The sequence below is a fragment of the Schistocerca nitens genome, chromosome 9, assembly GCF_023898315.1.
Source record: "Schistocerca nitens isolate TAMUIC-IGC-003100 chromosome 9, iqSchNite1.1, whole genome shotgun sequence".
Taxonomy (NCBI): domain Eukaryota; kingdom Metazoa; phylum Arthropoda; class Insecta; order Orthoptera; family Acrididae; genus Schistocerca; species Schistocerca nitens.
This window is the reverse complement of record NC_064622.1, coordinates 308984329-309000871: the sequence shown is the minus strand read 5'-3', so window position 1 is coordinate 309000871 and position 16543 is coordinate 308984329. Positions and strand designations below refer to the sequence as shown.

Below are 16543 nucleotides of genomic sequence, written 5' to 3'. Positions count from 1 at the left end.
GCCCTCAGCACCTGAAAGGTTGCAAGATTCTCGGCAGTTGGCCGACGCTGGAACCTACGCAGAGCCGCACACCTGGTCCTGATTGCAGATTGGCATTCGGCACTCCGCCAAGGGACAGGTTGCCTCTTCTGATGGCCTGTGGACTGTGGAATGCATGCTGCAGCAGCGTGGTGGACCATTGTGGTAATATGATCCACCCATGTCTTGACATTCGCAGTATTTGAACTGGGCCAACTGGCTATAAAGTGTCCAGTTGGCTCTAATGAGCACCCGTCATGGTGGTTTCCTTTTGGGGCCCATGCCATCTGGCAGGTGAATCCAGATCAGGAAGTAATCACTTCCATGCAGGTCATCAACCACTTCCCATTGAGCACTGTGGGCAAGAGCTGGAGAGCAAAGTGAGAGATCAATGGCAGAGAACGACCCAGTCACTGTGCAGAAGTGAGTGTTCTGTCTCGCATTTAGCAAGTATGCACAGGATGGCAGGAGACGCCTCTCACAGGTAATTGCAGAACCCCAAAGCACATTGTGGGGATTAAAATCACCACAGATGATGAATGGGTGGGGGAGCTGTGTAACAAAGTCGGTGAGGGCCTCTTCATCAAGTGCATCATGTGGGGGCAAGCAAAGGGAATATATAGTCAATGGATGACACACGTGCACGACACACCAACAGCTTGTAAAGTCATAGTAAGTGAGAGAGGCAAGGAGTGGTAGTCTGTCCTGACAAAATACTGACACCTCCTCTAGCTCTCTCTCCACGCAGGTCGTCCTTTTTGTGGAGTGTATAGCCTCGTAGCTCAGGGGCGTATGATGGATGGAAATAAGTCCTGGAGAGACACAGTGGTCTACCCTGAGATAGTAGAGGAAGTTCCTCCACATGCGTCCTGAACCCCTGCAAGTTCCACTGAAGTATGGGAGCCATCTATGACGGGGGTAGCACCTTCATCCTGTCTTTCCGATGGGGTGGGGAGACTGCAGTAGGTGAAGGGGTAGTCGAGGGGCGAGATGATTGCCCCACACATGTCATACTCCATCAGCTCTGGGGAAGAGTCAGATGAAGAAATGGCCGTGCTGGGCTTCTGAACAGCCTCAGCTGTTGGAGGCACCAGGGGCTGGCCCAAGTTGGCCATTGTACCTTTGTCTGTCGTTTGAGTAGAGGCTACAGACTCTGAAACACTTGTTGCCTTGCAAGTGCACTGACATCTGCAGGTATTAGTACAAACACTCACCACCTCCATCTGTGTAGAGGCATCCGCTTTTGGATTGGGCTTCTAGACCATCGACACAAAAGATGTAGCAAATGTGGGAGGCTGCACTGACTAGTAGATCATTTTGGCCTCACCATAGGGGATACGCTAGATCATTTCGGTGTTCCTCTAAAAAGATTCGACAGTCCCTACTCCAAACAGAGTGGTTTCCAGAGCAATTGATACATTTTGCTGGAGACAAGCAACCAACTCCTTCATGAGCAGCCTTACCAGTTGCCCCAAGTCACTTTGCCTTTACGTCCTAAAATGGTAAGCCCAAAATGGTGGCATTTAAAACAGCACATTGGGGTCGGGAAATAAGGCCAGCAACTAAGGCGAAGGAAGCCAGCCTTTACATACTCAGGAAGTTTTATACTACTGACAGTCAGAATACAGGAGTCGGATTTGATAAGAGTGCCATCAACCCTCTTCATGACATGTTGCACATCAACTATACCTTCCAGAGCCCACTCACATTGCAGTTCCTCCTTGGGAATGTCATCCAGATCCCTGCATGTCACAATACCCTTGCTATAACTTAAGGTGCTATGCAGTTCAGTGTCTAAGGCATATTCCCTGAGGCATTTAGCAGTTTGAAGGTTATCTGCCTACTGGGAACTGGAAGATTCCATTAGCAAGGTGCCATTGCACAAGCGCTTTATCGATTTTAAGGAGCCACAGATTCCCTCCAAACCCTTTTTTATATAGAAGGGTGAAACTTCTCAAAACTACCCTCCTTCCATTTCACTGTGAGAAACACATTCTGAGGACCAGAATGCATTCTGTTACTAGAGCCTGGACTTGTCAAAGAAGTGCTGGTGTCAGGGGGACTGACCACACGAGCCTGGTTGATAGACTGGGTATTGGAACCTTCCAGCGGCCCACCCTTTCCACTGCAGGGAGGAAAAGAAGATTTCAGAGGATCCATTTCTTCCCACAAGCAGCTAGGGAAGTAAGGGTCCACACAGACAGAGCCCTGCATGGCTGAGTAGGCCTTATACAACTGAGGTGCGTCAGGTTCCCCAGAGATTGCCCGCTAATGACTGTTCCACCTCAGCAGCCATCCATCTCCTCAGTGTGCAGTCACGTTAAGTTTGAGGGTCCTTTTTTTTTTTTTTTTTTTTTTTTTAGGTTTATTCCATCCCGGTGATCTGGGCGGTCAAGCCAAGATCCCCATTCCCTGAGACACATAATGTTCCACCGCCATGCTGCACAGTGGTTGCTGAAACATGCCCAGAGTTTTCAGTGACAGGAGACTGGCGGTGCTTACCAGTCCCCAGCTCAGGAACCCTGGGGTCGCCAAGCTCGTACTCAGCCAATGAACCCTGAGCTCCTGAGAGCGGCAATTAAAGGAGGAAAGCTAAAATAATTACACATGGAAATGTGACTGGCTGATCACTGACACCTCGATAACATAATAAAAACATCTCCTTCAAATTTTAGGGAACAAGTCGGATATTTCATAAAACTTTAAAATACATACCACATCTGTGTGATTATCAGTCAAAATAGAAGGCAAAGCTGTCGTCAAATGAGCTACTGCCCTCTGGTATGAATATAAAACACAGTCTACTGAAGTGTGGCATACTATGATATGTACACCAAAAGCATCACACACTGGAAGGTCCTTTTGCTGGAGCAGGCAGCCATGCACCAGAGGGACGTGTCGTATGCGAAGACTAGTAAAAAGGACCTCATCCTGTCTGCATGTTTGGAAGGATGAGTGCCATGGCTGAAAAGTAGGCTTTACCAGATGCACCTTATTTTCTGTCACTTCCAGCCACTCTTCTTCCCATCAGCGTGCAACTCTGTCCCTCAACAGTGGGGTGATAGCATGCAGACCGATGGCACACTGAACTACATGAGGATAGTGACATGCCTCCTTGGCCACTACAGCTGCCATTTCATTTCCCATAATAGCCACGTGCCCTGGCACACAGCAGAAAGATATCATTTCCTTAGCCTTTGAAAGTGGAAAAGGATGTTCTGCATATCCGGACTACTTTACCTGCTGCCTACACTTACCCACATCAAGTGATTCCAGCACTCACTTCACACAGATCCAAAGCAGGCTTATACCTCATGGACAATTGGAGAAAAGGTATTCCATAGCTGGATGAGCAACAGTATGGTATGCTGGTAAACTGGGAGCAGTGAGGGGCTTATACACTTGATGCACCATGGCGAATTGCTGCCCAGATTGTGAGCAGTTCTCTAGCCTCAGCACAGAAACTGTGGATGGGACTAGTCTGAGTCCTCATGGTAGATAGCATCTATGATCTTCAGGTAAGAAGGTCTCACTGACCCATATGTTGTGCAGCAATAGTGCAGCCACAGTCTCACAAAAACCCTATAAAATGGACACTGGACTCGCATTCGGGAGGACGATGGTTCAATCCCGCATCCGGCCATCCTGATTTAGGTTTTCCATGATTTCCCTAAATCACTCCCGGCAAATGCCGGGATGGTTCCTTTGAAATGGCACAGCCGACTTCCTTCCCCGTCCTTCCCTAATCCTATGAGACCGATGACCTCGCTGTCTGGTCTCCTCCTCCAAAACCAACCAACCAACCTATCAAATGGAGCAGACACACACTAACTGCTCCCCTAGATGTGTGGCTAACACACTTTAAGATCTTAAGCATTCCCTGTGTCCTTGCCTTCAGGTCCTTTGGTGTGGAGCCATGACAGTTTTGAATAAAAAATGAGGCCCATAACTCTTAGAGTTTTTAAAATTTAGAAAGGGGTCCCTCATATGCAAGCCAGGTAAATTAAAAATATGACATGAACAATTACAATTAACACATGGACACACACTTATCTGTACAAAATTGAAACCCCCATCTCTGCAGATCACTCCTCCAGTCTCTTCACTGCAAGTTGTCGCTGAGGCAGTGCTGGAGGAACAAAAAAAAAAAACTCCTAAATCATCCACAAATAAGGAGCATTACACAGGACTCCTTACCACAGATGTTATACTATTAATAGATCTAGTACAGAGGGTGATACTGAAAACACTTCATGGGGATCATTCTCTTGCTGAAAACTGACAGCATGTCACTAAATTTGTATCTAAAGAAGTTTGTACATAAGAAGGATTAAATACAGATAGAGAGATGGCCACGAAAGCCCCACTGACAGAGCTGTCGTACAATAATGTGCCTACAAGTGGTGTCATATGCCTCACTGGTGTCAAAGAATATCCTTATTGAGGTCTTTCATAGCACTGGACTAACAAAACATTGCACCTCATGAACAATCTGTCACCCCACTTTATTTTATAAATAAATTCTGGTTGCTGTTTTTCCATTTAATCATTTTTCTGATCCTGCAATGCAGCATCGTGGAGCAGTGTTGTTCAACTTCTTCAATCTGTTGTGATGTGTGGATGCCAGAAGAGAGCTTTAATCTGCTCAAGCTACCAAATGATGCATACGATTTAGTGTCAACTCTTCTGTATTTTATGTACAATATTATTCTTGTACAGGTTTGTTTACAATATCATGTCTACAGATCTATCTAACTTCGTAGCTCAATGACAGACTACATCATATATATGGCTTGCTATGACATCAGCTGTCAAGTTCATTAAATCAATGAATGACATTTTTATGTAACCAACTTTCAACTATTTTTTAATTGTTCACATTCTTGCATATGCTGCTTTGCTCCTTGGCCTCCAAGCACTGTCAAGCCCTGACACCCACAGAACAAACTCTTCGCTACAGCTGGTGGAGGAGTTTATTAGCTGTCATGCCTTGGCAACGTCCGGAGCTGATGTAACTTACACTTCACCTGCACAGCCATAAAACAAGACTGCATACAATGGGAAGTCTCACATTTAATAGTTACATAAGACTATTTTTCTGACCTGCTCAAACATCTTTCATTGGCCTAAGAGAATAAAAGTGTAACATGTTATTGCATAGAACCCCGTATTACACTACACTGTACAACGGTGTCCGTGTACGACAGCGTGCCGAATAGATGCATCCAACAGGGTCAGGATTTTGACAGTGGATCAACATCTCTGAAACCCACACTGCCTGGCCACTAATATCCAAACCAAATGATTGTTGATCGTTTGCTCCAAGGTCTTTCTTACATAGCCCATTAAGGCAACACTCCAGTAACTATTGGCACATGTTTAGTCCTTTCATAGCTCAAGGACAACTATCAAAATTGCATCTCTGCACGAGTTAGGAAATTATCCTGTCTGCCATACAGAATTAAAATGTTGTAAGAGGATGTCCTCCGACACTGTTTGCAAGTTTTGCAGCATGATTTACCAGATCTGGCAACAATGAGATAAAGTATCGTGAACCTCAGACAGTGCTGAATCCAGCTCCCAAATGGAGAAAGAACAGTTGAAGGATTCATTGGGCCGAAGTTCAAACCACCCCTCTCCACGGTGGCACAGCAGTGGCGGAATGCCAGATCCTTGTTGGCACTGGCAGTAGTCATCACGAAATGCTCTACTATTGTCTGGGCGATGTCAAGGCAGACGCTGTATTCTATCATCTCTGGAACCAAAGTGTTAGAACCATAAGATAGAATGTGGTGTACATGGTCTTGATGATTTAAAAACTCTCTCTTCTGTAGTTAGCATTTCCCATCTGGTTTGTTTCCCATAAAGTGCTTAGTGGGAATGATGGCAGCAATAGTGATAGTGGTGGCAACAGTGCTGATCTGTTTACCTGAACCTGTCTTTTGAGGTACTAGAAGTTTCCCAATATCGACAACCATGGCCTTTTCTAATTTTCAAGGGGTTGGTGGGAGGGGGCTATGGCTTCAGAATAACAGCATATTCCCAACTGCTCTGACAAACACAGGTGTGCCTTGTATGCTCTGAAAGTGTTGTACTACTGAATGTAAGGATTAAAGAATCCAATTCGACCAGTTCAATATTACCCTTTTCATTATATTTTGTGCGTCCACAACACCTTCATAAGCCTTTTCATCTGTCATTTCCTCTTCGGCAATATTTGCAATGTTTCTGCATGACACAACACCTTTGTGTAATTCAAAGGATTGTGTGGTCCTTTTCTGATTGCATATTCCCAGAACAATTTAGCTTTCTGAAAGTTTGTTACTTGTTGTGAACTATAAGTTTCAACCAACAGGGTCCCATTCCACAATCAACTCACAGATTTTAAAATGCCAATAATTAATTTTAAAGTGGCTGCAATGCTCTCTGAACTCTTCTGTATGTAGAAAGGTGAAACTTTCTCAAAACTGCCCTATTTTCTTTTAGATATTAAAAACACATTTTGTCTAGCAGTATGGGTTCCGTTAATACAAACGTAAGTATTTGAATTACATCCCATGGCATGAGGACTGATGACATGAGCCCTCTTCTTAGGTTGGATGTTGATACACAGCAATAGTTCACCCATTTCACTGGGAGTTTGAAAGAAGAAGTCCGAGGATTCCACCTCAGTCCCACAAACAGCTAGGTAAATAACAGACCACCCAGACCCCTGCACACTCGGATAAGCCTTATACAACTGAGGTATGGCTGGTTCTCCAGAGGTTGCCTGCTAATGGCTGTCGCACCTCAAAGCCATGTCTTTCACAACTGTGCAGCACACCTAAAGATTGAGGCATTTTTTATAGAGGTTTCTACCATCCTCACGATCCAGTCAGTTAAGGCAAGATCCCCGATTCTGGGTGTTCACATAACATTCCACCACAGTGGTCACTGAAGCACACACAAAGCTTATGGTTACAGAGGACTAATGGCACTCACCAGTCCCTAGCTCTTGAAACTAGCTTTGCCAATCTTGTACCCAGCAAATGAAAGCTAAGCTCTCTGAGGTGCCCACTATTTAGAACAACCTGGGGGAGGTGGGGCATGTGGCTTTATCGAAAATACCAGGGACACAGCGAGCACTACCACCTCCCCCCATCCACCACCACCACCACCCTGCTATAAAGTAATAACTTACCTCAATCTGGAGGCTGAGTTTGGGCGTAAAGTACGTAACAACGCCATAGCTAATGCTTTTCAAGATTCTGTGATACATGCTCACAAACTGATTTCAGTGGTGGTTGTTTCCACAATTTAAAAATATAGCCATGTCACATATCCAAACTGCCATCAGGGGAAAAACAAGATATGGAAGAAGCAAGGAATAAATGTCTTTCAGTAACATGATCTTTAATCCATAAAGTCATATAAAATATTGTAGAGTCATGTAATAACATAACAGTCATCATGAGTGACAATATAACACACGAATATGGCTGAACAAAACATTTTTGTTAACATTCTTCAAGCTAACATAAACAAATAGCCTTCTTTATAGCAGAACACAGCTTAGCTGAGCATTAATTTGTTTCCACGTTGGAAGCCCAGAATGACAGTTAACATATGAGTTGGTAGGTATGTCCTGAAATAAGATGGAAATAATATGTAAACTTTTCACTTTTTCTTCGTTTTTGTGCAACTATTATTATTACTGAAGCTATTAAAAATGAACTAAGTAGTTTACTTAATTTTATATGCATACTAATAATAGAAATAATAGAAATGCACATCAAAGAGAAGCATATGTTGTGCACTCCATGTTGGAATGCAATCACAACACATAGTCCTGATGAGAAACTATCACTGTCATAAGAGATGGAACTGAGAGTCTGTTTTGACCTCACCAAAGAAATAACCCCAGCCTCCATCTAATGTGATTTACAGAAATGATAGAAATGTGTATCATAATTTCTAGATACAGACTGGAACTACATTCTTGAAAAAGACCCCAGCCTCTTAATCATTGCATTATCTCACTCATTCTCTTAAGTACAGTCGGCAATATGTAAGGATAATTTGTCCACCCTGTAGTCTACTCCTATTGCTATGAAGTTAAATTGACCTGCCATTCGCTGAAACATTTAGTTTCAAATCTGTGATACCTGCTCACCGACTCAAAAATGTCAACCACTATAATAAAATTAAAAAGTGCAGTGATGCTGCAAGCCAAATCAGAATTAAAATTCAGATCCATGCCTTGCAAGATACTGTCGTTCTATCTGAACCATCCAAGCTTCAGTCTGTCATTGTAACTCCTGCAGTTGCCAGCATTGTTTACATCTGCATATTGTGCAATAATATATGCAGATGTGATCATAATATCATAGATCCATTTTCCACAGTTGATTCTCATGATACCCAATAACTACTGAATTCTCATATTACAAGAGTTACACAAATCTATTTAAAATTTACACAGCTACATGCTGCTGAAAGAATGCTCAACTTTAGTAATATGTGATAAATGAAACCCCAGGATGGAAAATAATATTTACATTTGGATGGATCAGAACTTATCAGATAGAAGAAATAACAAATAGTTGACAGGCATGTAGAAAAGATGGAAAATTTCAAAGCTTTCAAACAAAGCTGTCTTTCAGTGCTTTCAACTCAGTGCTTGAAAGAAACTCTTAGTTCCACTGTACTATGGCAGTATAGCTGAATCAAATTCACAGTTTCCCCATTCCCCAAATTAAGTCTCACACAAACCTCCAACATACAGTTTACAGAAAGTAATTGTCTCTTTCCAGTACTGGGCATGAAAATTATAGAAACAAACAGTGCAATTGCCTATAAAGCCTTTAGTAAACAGATGAACTCTCAAAAGTCTAACAGCATGCAAAGTTAGTCTAGAATCCACATGTAATTCAATTTCACACACTGGTCTTGGGAGCACATTATATCAGTATATTCACAGTACTGAAAAGAACCTAAATATTCCTTTGGAGACAAATATATTTAAAAAGAATGTATAATGAAACTTCCTGACAGATTAAAACTGTGTGCCCGACCGAGACTCGAACTCGGGACCTTTGCCTTTCGCGAAAGGTCCCGAGTTCGAGTCTCAGTCGGGCACACAGTTTTAATCTGTCAGGAAGTTTCATATCAGCGCACACTCCGCTGCAGAGTGAAAATCTCATTCTAGAATGTATAATATTTAATAGTTATACCTTTAGAAATGCGGCATTAGTATTTCAAGAAGTCATCCTTGGTTTAATTTAATTAATTTATAAATTTTTATTTCACCTAAGGTCCTCCTTTCCATCAAGACCAGGAATAACACTATTAACATATACCAACATGCATCCAATAACTGGCATTAATAATAACAATAAAGGACATTAAGAAGAACAATAATATTCCTTACCTAAGAATGTCTGGAGTTGTGTTTAGTATTATCAGAAACAAAAGGAATGACAGGACTCTGATGACATTTTTTGGTGAGGTGAGGATGGGAGGGGAGGGAAAGTGGGGAGGGGGGGAGGGGAGGGACTGTTAATGAGAGTGAGGTATGGACAAGTAAATGGGGCACATAGCTCTTGTGATCGAAGACAAACCATTAGATGTCTTTTGAAGTTTGACATAAATTCAATTTCTTTGATGTTTTGAGGAAAGTCATCCCAAAGTCAGGTTCCTGATACAGAAAAGGATTTTGAGAAACTGTATGACTTATGTAATGGAACAGAGTATTTTACTTGGTTGACAACAAGTATTTATGTTGTGTTGTAGTGTAAGAGCTGGAGAGAAATAAGATTGACTGCAACGATTGAGCAGACAATAGAGGAAACACAAGGTATGGTAGTCTCTACACCTATCATAGACTGGGTGACATAGTCGAAATAGCAAATGTCACTAATAAATTATATACAAGCAGTCAATGCCAGTTAAAGCCGATGCAAGTTCTCAAACGAAAGTCTTTGCAGAATATGATCACCATAACGTCATCAAAAGAAAAATAGAACCGAATCAACTCAACATCCAACTTGGAAACTAATCTTGCACCGTGCATTCCTATAGCAATCTTACCTTGTAGGCAAGGTCTAGTTCTGCCAAAATAGTTACATGGGGCTAGGTAAAAAATTCTTGGTCTGGCAGCATAAGATTGTGTTTTTAGATGAAAATGCACTTATTTTTCAACACAGCTCTGTTTCAGTTCAATTAACTTTGTCCAATACTCTTCCAGTGAGTAGATTCTATCAACGAAGTGCAGTTCTGGACAGTCTGCAAAATATTCACATACCTTTGCACTGACATGCCTTCTTAACTGGCCTCAAAACATTTCATTCGTTAGGTAATGGAATGAGCAGAAAAAAGACAAAAGTCAGACAACTTTAATCCTATGAAAAGGATAGACATTACAGTCTGTACTTCAAATACCTCAGTTTTCCCACTGTCAAAGAACCTCATGAAATAAGATTTATTTTTTGTTTCAGAAAGCTTAAATAGTAGTAATTCATTATTAATTTATATTTTAATAATAAGCACAGTTGCATCCCAGGAAATGGTGGACACAACTTGCTGTGCTAGATCGTTTGGAATGAACATGGCCAATTTGGCACCTACCAGACAACTGTGCAACTGAAGGCAATCTCTCACGAGGAGCGTAATCCCACTGCATAAGAACGTAACCACATCAATAGACTGTATTTAATCCTTTCACTTCTGTGAATCTTGTGTGAAACTTTCTTTTAAATTCAGGTTATTATAGTATTAAGTGACTCCTTTACATTTCAAGTTGTAGGAGATAAATTTCATAACACTCAATAGCATTTTTCTTTTAAGGGGAAAATTTATGCTGGATGTCCTTCGTAAGATTCATCGGGCAATTAATCTGATGTTTTAGCAGATATTTGAAATTTGGTTTCTACAGTTTGTATATGAAGTCACTACAAACAAAGGAAGAAGAAGGAAGGGAGATTGGGTTGGCCATCCTGTCAACATCGAGGTCAATAGAGATAGAGCACAAGCTCGGATTGTGTCAAGGGTGGGGCAGGAAATCAGCCATGCCCTTTCAGATGAATCATCCTGGCATTTGCCTGGAGTAATTTACGGGAATCACAGAAAACCTAAATCTGGATGGCAGGACTTGGGTATGAACCTTCGTCCTCCCAAATGTGAGTTCAGTGTGCCAACCACTGCGCCACCTCGCTCGGTACTCATCATATGTTCCACATGATACCCAGTGTCAGCAGGCAGCATCAGTTTGTTTCTCATCAAAAACAAAACTGCTGCAAATTAGTGTAATGTGACAACTGCTTTAACACTGCGCATAAAAAAATAACATGAAGAACAACCAGTACCTCAGCAGCAAAATACCATGGTAGCAGCAGACAGATGGCATGGGACAAGTCAGCATATATGAGAGGGCAAGTCAATCAAGAAAGTCATAGCAAATATTTTTACCAACCTTTTGATGTCTGCTGCTGTTGTTATCGACAGCATTAGAGACTGATCAAGGCACTGCTAATACAGTGTCATACAGTATAACTTTAAAGACATTTTATGAATTCCTAACTGTATAATACTCAATATATTTTGATAAGCTTTCGAATTAATGAATCAGTTCCAGTGTCATCATACTATTACCATATCAAAAATTTTCGTTTGCCCAGTCTCACTTGCTCAATGTGCTCCATACCAATTGGCAGCCTGTACCATTCTGTATGTCTGTCTGCTACTGGCACATGACAATGCTACTCAGTCACTATTGAAGTGCTGAATATTCTTCATATTTTACTGTCCCTGTTAATACAAATCAACAAACTGAATATCACATTAGACTGTTTTAGGAACAGTTTATCAAACAGACATACACTATATGATCAAAAGTATCCGGATACCCCCAACAACATACGTTTTTCATATTAGGTGCATTGTGCTGCCACCTACTGCCATATCAGCGATCTCCTGTTGACTGACAGAGACCACCAACAGCAGAAGAGGGTCGTAATGTGTAATAGACAGACATCTATCCAAACCATCGCACAGGAATTACAAACTGCATCAGGATTCACTACAAATACTATGACAGTTAGGAGGGAGGTGAGAAAACGTGGATTTTGTGGTCAAGCGGCTGCTCATAAGCCACGCATCGTGCCGGTAAATGCCAAATGATGCCTCGCTTGGTGTAAGGAGTGTAAACACTGGACAGTGGAAAAACGTGGAGTGACGAATCACGGTACACAATGGCAGGGTAGGGGTGTGGTGAATGCCCTATGAACATCATCTGCCAGCGTGTGTAGTGTCAACGGTAAAATTTGGAGGTGATGGTGTTATGGTGTAGTCATATTTTTCATGGAGGTGTCTTGCAACCCTTGTTGTTTTGTGTGGCACTATCACAGCACAGGCCTACATTGATGTTTTAAGCACCTTCTTGCTCCCCACTTTTGAAGAGCAATTTGGGGATGGCAATTGTATCTTTCAACACGATTGAGCACCTGTTCATAATGCACAGCCTGTGGTGGACTGGTTATACGATAATAACATCCCTGTAATGGACTTGCGTGCGCAGAATCCTGACCTGAATCCTATAGAACAACTTTGGGATGTTTTGGAACCACTCAATGAAGAATGGGCTGCCATTCCCCAAGAAACCTTCCAGCACCTGACTGAATGTATGCCTGCAAGAGTGGAAGCTGTTATCAAGGCTAATGGTGGTCCAACACGATATAGAAATTCCAGCATAACCAATGTAGGGCATCACAAACTTTTAAGTCATTTTCAGACAGGTGTCTGGATACTTTTGCTCACATAGTGTATGACATTTAACAAAGAGAAATGAAAAGATGTTTTCCTGTAACACTATACCTCACCTTAAAAACATAAAACATACTTTCATTTGGACTGAGCTCATCCACATACCAGAAAAATTAAATTGTAAATATCTGCCAGAGAAACATGACTGAGCCACATTTGGACACGACTTTTTCCCAAAACTAGTTCAACAGAAAACCACATTTTTAAAAATCAAAATGAAATTGTTAACCGATCTTCCTTCTGGAAATTCTTAATGTTCATCACTTTGTTCAGCATTAAGGATAACAGTTAATATGTTGTTTTCTTTAGCTGTATGTTAGTGAGATCTCAGAATCAAGATTAGATCTATCTGTCATTAAGCTTTCTGACACAAAACGTGTCTTTCTGTCATCATAGATTATATGGCTACTGCATGCTCTTGTAGCTGAACAAGAAGACTGTATAGATTTAGATAGCTTGCCAGCAGCAGACATGGTAGTGAAAGGAAATACTGTTTGGACCAAAGGAAGGGAGCTTCTGAAAACATCAAGGGCTAAACATCTGTGATCCAAATAAAAAATTATGCAAACGTTCAGTTTCTTAATAGGTCTGTCGAAAAATTTCCAGAACTTTGTCCACCAAATTTTTCTATGCTTACCTTTTATTTATTGTACATGGTCTCCCTCAAAATACTTTCCTGCACAACTGATATACAGCTCCCGTAATCGTCTCCACTTCCGGAAGCAATCTTGGTATGCTTCTTGCTGGATTGCATGAAGTGCCGTCTGTGAATTTTCTTTAATCTTGTATATCATTGCAAATCTTCATTCTTTCAGCAGAGTTTTCAATTTTGGAAATAAAAACATATCTGCAGGGGCTAGGTCTTGCACAATAGTCGTGCACCAACAGGGATTGATTTTCGGGTGTGTTGTCATGATGCAAGAGCCATGAATTGTCTCGCCACATTTCAGGCCATTTCCTTACCATGTTTTCTCACAGGCATTGCGACATGTCCTGATAGTACCATAGATTAACAGTTTGTCCCTGTGGTAAGAATTCATGATGAACTAATCCTTCAAAATCAAAGAAAACTATCAGCATGGCTTTGACATGTGACCTGATCTGATGAGCTTTTTTTTTGTTCTCAGAGAAACTTTCGCCAGCCAATGTGAAGATTGAACCTTGGTCTCAACATCATAGCCATAGACCCACATCTCATCGCCAATTATGATTCTCTTGAGGAGCAGCTCATCATCATTTACACGATCCAAAAGCTCTTCACAGATTTTGAGGTGAAGGTCTTTCTAGTCTCAAGTCATGAGCCATGGGATGAACTTGGCAGCAACACAATGCATTCAAAGATGCTGGGTCTGGATTTCATGACGATCCAACTGAAATGTTACATTCTTCTGCAATCTCTCGGTCAGTTAGTCTTCAATTCGCACACACAATTTTGTTGATGTTCCTGACATAAGCGTCATCAGTAGACAGTAGGGCGTCCTGAACGACAGTCATCTTCAACTTCCGTCCCGCCATTTTTAAACCGTGCAAACCATTCGCAACACTGAGTACAGCTTAAGCACTCATCACTGTAGGCCTCCTGTACCATTTGGTGTGTCTCTGTAAAGGTTTCCTTGAGTTTCACAGAAAATTTAATGCAAATGCGTTGCTTCTCTAACTCTGCCATCTTGAAATTTACAAACCGTGCGATACAACGTTCTACTCAATACACCATGGAACAATAACTAACACACATGCAGCGATGAAACTTTCAGCAGTTACACATTAACTGCAGGTGCATGCAGGGATGTCATCCGCATTTTGCTCCAACACACCACTGGCGCAAATTACAAATGCTCCAGAATTTTTTGAACAGACTTCATATTATAGCTGTGTGGAGAACCAAATTTATGATCTATATGTCATTAGGTAAAAATCGGACAGAAATCAACATAAAATAGTTTTAATTTATGCAGTTAAATAACATATCGTCGATGAAGAAACAATACCGCATAACTGACAAATTGCTGATTCTTCGTTTGTCAGTCATATGATGTTATTGACCGTACGCACATCTGCTCTTAACGCCATAATGACGAATTTTTAATTATTTACCATGAAAAAATTATCTAAAACAATACCACGTATGTGACACAGCAAATTAATAGATGGCAATACCGCGGAACTGTAGAGAACTAAATACTGCATACCTACAATCTATGGATACTGTAAACAATACCGCATAAATACAAAAGCACGCGCGGCCACAGCACATTGTTACTGCTTTATTACGTATTTAACAGTGCTCGAAAGTGGTTCCATGCTTGTAGCTTCATTCGTGATAATGGACAGAGATATAGATGATCTTTTTACTGAAGACGAAATTGTTTCCCAGCTGAAATCAGCTTATGAAAGTGGAGAATCGTTCCTGAGAGTGACTGACAGCGGTAAGAAAATTGTTTTATTATTCACCTTTGAATGTTAGTAGCACCGCAAGTGTCTTATTGTGATATAAATCAGAACGCCCCCACTTCACTTGTTCTGTGCTTTATTCATTTCTGCCAAAGATTTCTAGACTGTCCACTTTCTTGTAGGATCTTCCGTAAGTGCAGAACAAACAAAAGCGAGAAAAGTCATAACGCTGAAGTTACATTTACCGAAGAAGAATTAATTTCGCATATGGGGTTCTCAGTTACTGTTCCTGCAACATCTAATGATGCAGGTAAATTTTCTTGGGATTATTGTTAATAATATTACTGATGCCGTCGTTCTCATAAATACATGAATTTGAGTTTTATCTTTGTCTGCTTAAATTAATATATAAATATTTTTCCATCTAGAAACTTCAGTGGCTGTATCTGACAATGCTCAAAATGAAATCACAGTCACTGTTTCCACTAGAGACGACAGTACTTCACACTCATTGCTATGCGATGCTGCTCATTGTTTGCTAAACACTCTGGATAAATTATCGGAAGATCACGGGAGCAATAATGATGCTGACAGTGAAGGCCAAGAATTTTATGGTGGCGTAAGCATTGACAGGAAAATGAAGTCTAAGCCACATCCTGAAGATTGGAAGAAAAATGCCAATAAAATTCTGAGGCTGCGTGGACAGGTGTATATTGGATACAAAAGAAGTCGAATTGGTAAAATCACTCATGATAATCCAAGAGAGGCACGAAAATTAGGTCCAACATGTACTTTGAAGATGTGCCAGAAATTCGTTCAAAGGAAGTGTCATCAGTTTTCTGCTGATGATAGGCAGGCAGTATTTAACACATTTTGGGAAATGATGTCATGGGATCAGAGAAAGGTGTACATTATCAACCTTGTGGAGGTAATTCCAACCAAACGTCCAGGGAAGAACACTGGCAAATCCAGGAGAAAAGGGATGCTCATTTATAATTTGAAAAATGAGCTGGGAAAACAAAGTTTGCAAAAAGATGTTTCTCAATGCTCTTGGGATTAAAGAATGGGCAGTCCGATATTGGCTGGGTAATTCCACACATGAGATGAGTCCTGATACAAAATCGTCACGATCTCAAATCAAACAGACGAAGAAGAAAGACGAGAGAACCTTCATGAAAGAATTCCTGGACTCCCTTCCGAAACTTCTGTCGCATTACTGCAGGAAATCCTCCTCTAAGTTGTCCCTTGAGCCTACTCTACAATCCAAACAACAGCTGTATGTACCATATTTACTCGAATTTAAGCCACAATCGAATCTAAGCCACACCTGAAAAAT

At 41.2% G+C, this 16543-nt stretch overlaps 1 protein-coding gene across 2 annotated transcripts in view; it reads right to left on the bottom strand.

Moving 5' to 3' along the window:
- Window positions 1–7451: 7451 nt before the first annotated feature.
- The window catches only part of LOC126203551 (uncharacterized), an 88320-nt gene continuing 79228 nt past the window's right edge, over window positions 7452–16543 (bottom strand). For both annotated transcript variants that reach the window (XM_049937872.1, XM_049937873.1), the window contains exon 11: window positions 7452–7642. The gene's annotated coding sequence lies outside the window, so the exon portion shown is untranslated. The remainder of the gene's footprint in view (window positions 7643–16543) is intronic.